The sequence below is a fragment of the Cicer arietinum genome, chromosome 2 (genome assembly GCF_000331145.2).
Source record: "Cicer arietinum cultivar CDC Frontier isolate Library 1 chromosome 2, Cicar.CDCFrontier_v2.0, whole genome shotgun sequence".
NCBI lineage: Eukaryota > Viridiplantae > Streptophyta > Magnoliopsida > Fabales > Fabaceae > Cicer > Cicer arietinum.
The window spans coordinates 36,436,222-36,442,359 of NC_021161.2; the positions used below are offsets into that span (position 1 = coordinate 36,436,222).

At 34.9% G+C, this 6,138-nt stretch overlaps 1 pseudogene; it reads left to right on the forward strand.

Annotated features, from left to right (window-relative positions):
- The first annotated feature begins 599 nt into the window (after window positions 1-599).
- LOC101505288 (VIN3-like protein 2) overlaps window positions 600-6,138 on the forward strand; it is a 5,876-nt pseudogene continuing 337 nt past the window's right edge.

Sequence of the window (6,138 nt, forward strand, 5' to 3'; positions counted from 1 at the left end):
TTTCTAAAAGCACTTAATTCGAATTTCTTTTTTGTTTCAAACAAGAAAATTCATGTTATTGTATAAGTTCAACTTTTAAGAGTTTAATATTGTAATAAAAAAAAAACAAAGTTTAAATTTCAATTGAAACGTCGTAAAATAATTATTAGTATAATTTTAATTAACAATAATTTTTTCATTCCTAATTTTTTTTAAGTGTTTACGTTTTTTTACTAACTAATTTTTTTTTTACTTAATATTATTTTATATTTGTTCATATATCACTTATACATTAAAATTGATTATTTTACAACACCAAAAATATTATATCATACTTTGTTATATTTAGTCTAATCAACATAAATTAATGTATTTAATTCAAATTTTGATTAAATACATTAAAAAATTTAACCAATTTTAAGTTGTATTTTGAGAATGAAAAAATACTTAACATATCACGTTTATATATGAAATTCAAATTCTGGTTTGAATAATTATGATTATTATTCAATTAGCTATGAAACACAATTAACCCGTATTTTATTATTGTTACTAATATTAATCAATTAATATTGTGCTTGGGTGTTTCGTTTCTCGGGAATTAATTTATGCCAAATCACTCATCATGACATTGAATGCTCAAATTACATGACAGTGTGTAGTGAGTGAGTGACTCACTCTTCTCTCTCTCTCTCTCTTCTCTCTTTCTCTCTCTCACACACACAGCGCAATGCTACAGAATCTCAGATAATAAAACTGTTTCGTGGTTTCATCAGAGGAAGAAGAAGAAGAATCATGACCGAACAAGATCAACAAAACAACACGTGTTTTTTCACCGCAACCAACACCGGTCCGTTTTTTTTTTTCTTCTCTGCGATTTATTATTTCTTAATAATAATAACACCACCTTCAACTTTTTTTTTTTTTCGCTTCGTTTTCTCTTTTATGTATCGTGCCTCTTCTGCTATTAACAATGTAGGTTATACAATATTTTCTGTTATATTTATTTTTCGGTTATTCTTTATTATTATTATGCCTTTGCTTTTTCTTCTTTGCAACGATGAAGAGGAAATTTTTGGAAATTTTTTTACCTACCTTTTTGTATCGCGCACACACGCCACTTTTTGGAAGAAAAGGAAATTTCTTTAAGAAATGTGATTTTTTATTTTATTTTTGGCAGTCTTAATTAATACCAAAATATAGTCTTGAGTTTTTTTAATCGATAATAATTGTTTTGTTGTGGTACTAATTACTCAATGTGTCTACCTAATTAGTTCATAACTATGCTTATTGCAAGTATTTTGTTATTACCTATCGAGTGACCTGATAGCAAGTGATCCGTGATCCAATAGATCTGGTATTAGTTGTCTGATACTATCTTAAAATTTGGGTTGGACTTAAGGCAACCCTGCAAAAATTAGTTTACAAGGTGAGAAATGACTCTCATTTAAAAATACATTTTCCGACAATATCTCATTTAATGTGATTGATCCATGTAGCCGACTCTACTTAGTGGGGTAATGCTTGATTATTGTTGATCTCATCTGATGTGGGATTCTCAACCTCTTGTGAGAGGGGTTAGTCTCATGTAATGTTGCAGATCACGGTAGCCTTGATTCTGCGCAGAGATTGGCGTTCACATTTAGTATACTGACAGCTCCTTGAAAAGGTTGCGACATGTAGGAGTAGATATGTGAGTTCACAAAAAAAGTACATAGTAATAAACTCTGTTATAATAAATAGGGGGTGGGGTAGGAAAATAAATAATGCTATAGAAAATTGGAAACTTGTACTTGGTGCTAGCAAGCATTGCTGTGAGCATAATCCATATTTTACTTGTGATGTTTGAGATATATCTAATTCGTCATGTGTGTTTGGGTGAGTGTTTGTGATTTTAAATAAAATTGTTGACCGTGAAAAATTGATTTGCTTAAAAATGAGCTTGAAGTGAAGTGGTTCATGTTTGGATATTTTTACTCCCAAAGCATGTTTAGTGTAAAATTTTCAATTTAATGGGAAGTTACTATTTATCACTTTTAGTCAAATTCAGGTTTAGGCAAAAATCAGTTTTGATTTGGAGTAATCAAACATGCCAATTTTCAGCGGTTTGTTGGTCTTCAACATGCCTCTCAACCTTCGAATACTTGGTTCAAACATGGTATTTTTTGATAAAATGGCATTTGATAGGAAACAAATTCAATTTTGAAACCTTCAACCCTGTATGCAAACATCTCAAATTATGCCTCTAGTGAATCCTCTGTGACATTGATCTGCATGTTGTGCCGCATAATATTTCTTGGGGCTCCAAATTTCATAGACGTTACTTGACAGTTCTGAAACTTGTAATTTTAGTTATGAAATTGATAATGAGGTTGTTATAGGGTTGTTCTGGGTAATTTTGATCTTTTAAATAAAAATGAGAAAAAGTATGGTTACTGATCTCTGAAGTTGTTTTTCTGTATCCCTCTCTGTGATGATTTGTCTTATGGCACCTACTTCAGTTCTAAAAGGAAGAGATTATGAGATTTTATACCAACTGGCTTTGCCCTGCCAGCTCGTGCTAGTGTAAGGAAAGTGAAGGAACCAAGGAAGTGTGTTTAGCTAGATCTATTGAAATTCACAATAATGCAATGTGCATTGGAACTGCAGTAGTTCAAAGTGTCTTAGAAGCTAATGTTAAATAGATTTTTTTTGTTTTTAAATATTCAGCATGGCGTAGTGAGGGGATTGTAATTTTAACAAACTATTGTTATTGTTATCTTCTTCATTTTGATAAGTGTTGTCAAATTGTCGCCATGGGTTTATTTATGGCATGGTGGATTCTGTGCTGGCTGCAACCCTATCGTATCTGCCCTGTTTCCACCATAGGCTGCAACATCATACTTGTAAGGTGTTTTTTTGGCCGGCCGACACCACTGGTTTAAATTATAATTAATGCTTAGTTTGACCAACGATATGTTAATCAAATCGAGTATTTTCTTTTCTAGCCTACACCTTTTGCACACAGTGATAAACATTTAACACAACTTGTTGTCATCAACGTTATTGATTGCGGATAGTGGAAAGCCAAAAAACCATCATTTTAGGCTGCCATGACGGCACCATCCTTCACAAATTGGCCATGGCAGTTGTCTAAAATCTGTCATCGCAATCCACCATGGCCGATATTTGGCAACACTGGTTGTCGCCATCTTTTAGGGTAAAATTGTCCGTAATTAAGGTGATTTATTTATACAAAGTTGATATTTTAGGCAGATGATAAATACAGTGTTTAGTTTCCTATAGAGGACAGGTTGAACTTCATTTATTTTCACTCCAGAGATAATATTAACTTAAGAATGCTGTTCATATTTTCAATACAGGTTTTCTTCTTGACCCTGCAAAATGTGGTGTGCTGAATTTCCAAGACAAGCGAAGACTGGTCCATGAGGTTGCTCGTCAGTCCAAAGATGCCCCAACTATACTTCAATCATTTACTCGCAGGGAACTCCTAGAATTAATCTGTGCTGAATTAGGCAAAGAGAGGAAGTACACCGGATATACCAAGGGTCAAATGATAGAATACCTTCTGAAGTTAATTTCTAAGAAATCCAACTTCCACGTTGACCAAAATGCTCTTGCTCATTCTCCTGCCAAAAGTTGTGTAGGATCTAAAAGGAAAAAAGGACCTCCATCTCCGGATGTACATAATGTTCATCTAGAGACCACGGATGAGGAAACAGTGAAAACCTTAGTGTGTCGCAATGTTGCATGCAAAGCTACGCTGAATCCAGAAGATTCGTTTTGCAAGAGATGCTCTTGTTGTATATGTCGTTGCTACGATGATAACAAGGATCCCAGTTTGTGGTTGACCTGCAGTTCCGATCATCCCAATGAAGAGTCATGCGGAATGTCATGCCATTTGCAATGTGCTTTGAGTAATCAAATGTCTGGCATTTTGAAGGGAAGTCGCAGTATAACCTTGGATGGAAGCTTCTATTGTGTTTCTTGTGGAAAAATTAATGAATTAATGAGGTAAGTAATTTACACACTATCTTATAGACAGTCACACACAAACCAAAGAATTTGGCTCAAGTGGTTGATGAGCTTCAATTAAGGACAAATCAACCAGGAGAACCAGAGTTCGAACCTTGATTGGAATTTAGAACAACAACCTTTGGCCATACTTTATTTACCTCCCGGCCAAACTCCGATTTTCCCATGGGAACCAGAGGATTAAGACAAAGAAATGCACACACAAAAGTAAAAAATATATATATAGATAGTTGCATACATTTGTACACACACTGATCTCGTTAATTACTCATGATCTGTTCATATGTTATCGGGAAAACTTACAGTCAAAAGACATGTTATTGCTAGAGTCATACTAGTTGATCTTCAGCTGTTTAAGGCACCCTGTGTTAAATTTTGATTATTTGAATGGATATTTGGATTTTATAGGACATGGAGAAAGCAATTATTGGTGGCCAAAGAAGCAAGAAGAGTGGATATACTATCTTTGCGAGTATCCTTGGCCCACAGAATTCTCAGTGGAACAGAAGTCTACAAGGAAGTGCAAAAGATTGTAGAAACTGCTCTAAAATTACTGGAGAATGAAGTGGGGCCTCTGGATCATGTATATGCTAGGATGACGCGCGGAATTGTGAGCAGACTCACATGCGGTACTGAGGTTCAGAAGTTGTGCTCTACTGCAGTAGAATGTTTTGATTTAAAGTTTTCTGAACTCTTTTCTAGTTCTGTAGAAAAGAAAGAAGCACCAAGTAAGCTTTTACCTTTTATAATTCTGTTTGAAGGTCAGCTATTGAGCTTTTAATTTCCAGGCAGAACCAGAATTCATCTGGATTTTCATTTTAATTGCACTTTAGTACAGTAGTCAAAACTATTCACCTTTTCTTCAATTATTAGTGCTTATAGATAATCTGAAAATTTAAATGGATTACACCTCCAAGTCTCCAACTCCTATCCCATGGTAGGCTTAATCATTGAGATAAATGAGATTGGATTTTTTATATATATTTTTCCTCTATGTAGCACTAACACTTCATATTGAAGGCTTGTTTTGTGTCCGTCACATGTTAGTGACTAATACCAACATGATACTGTTGCACGTGCTTACATTCAATTACTTCCTCTTTCACAAATTACTACCAGTGTCTATGTGTCCGTGTATGTGTCTTTGCTCGATAGTTTAGTTTTTATTTTTATTTAATGCTTGTATCATCATCCGGTGGGAGGATATAGAAGTAAATTAGTTGAACCATTAAACAGTACAATTTTGGCTATTATTTAATGCCCCACAATCACTGCCCTACATCCATTTATTTCATAGTTTGAGAGAACATCATCGGCTGAAAACAACACTGATTTAGTTATATTTTCTTGTATTGAATAATTTTTCTTTTCTACTAACCTACACTAATTTGGCTTTCCTTGTCACTTTACTTTTGCAGCATGTTCTTTACGGTTTGAAGAGTGCCTTCCTACCTCAGTGGTCATTGGGCTAGAATACGAAGACAAACTCTTAAAGAACTTCCTAGGCTGCAGGCTTTGGCACAGAATATCGACAATGGACTACCCAGAACAACCGACTTTCATTGTTTTGCGGCCCGAGAAAAGGTTCAAGTTAGAAAACCTCCATCCCTCAACTGAGTACTCATGCAAGGCTTCTATATTCAGCAGCACAGGGATTTTGGGTGCAGCAGAAGCTAAATGGGTGACACCTTGTGAACCACCTTCAAAGGTTATTAGACATGGCCTGAACCGTTCAACTCTCAACATATATCCACAAGACCAAATTAAGATAGCTGTTGAAAATTATCGGGGTGAATCTACCAACTCCCGTGTAAACTTATCACCAAGAAACCTTCCTGAAAAACACATTCTTTTAAACATCAGAGACAAATTTGAAGATTTCCTCACCAAGCCTCCAACAATAGAACCTTTTTCGTATAAAAGTTTTGCAGCGGATTCGCCTGTCACGCCTTCTAAACCCAATGAAATGAGACAAATTACTGGTTTGAGTTCTAGAAAGCGTGTGAAGGAAAACGATTACGAGTATTCTGTGAGGGTAGTTAAATTGTTAGAGCATCAAGGGCACATAGATGAAATCTTCAGAGTGAAGTTTCTGACTTGGTTCAGTCTCAAGGCTAATCAGCA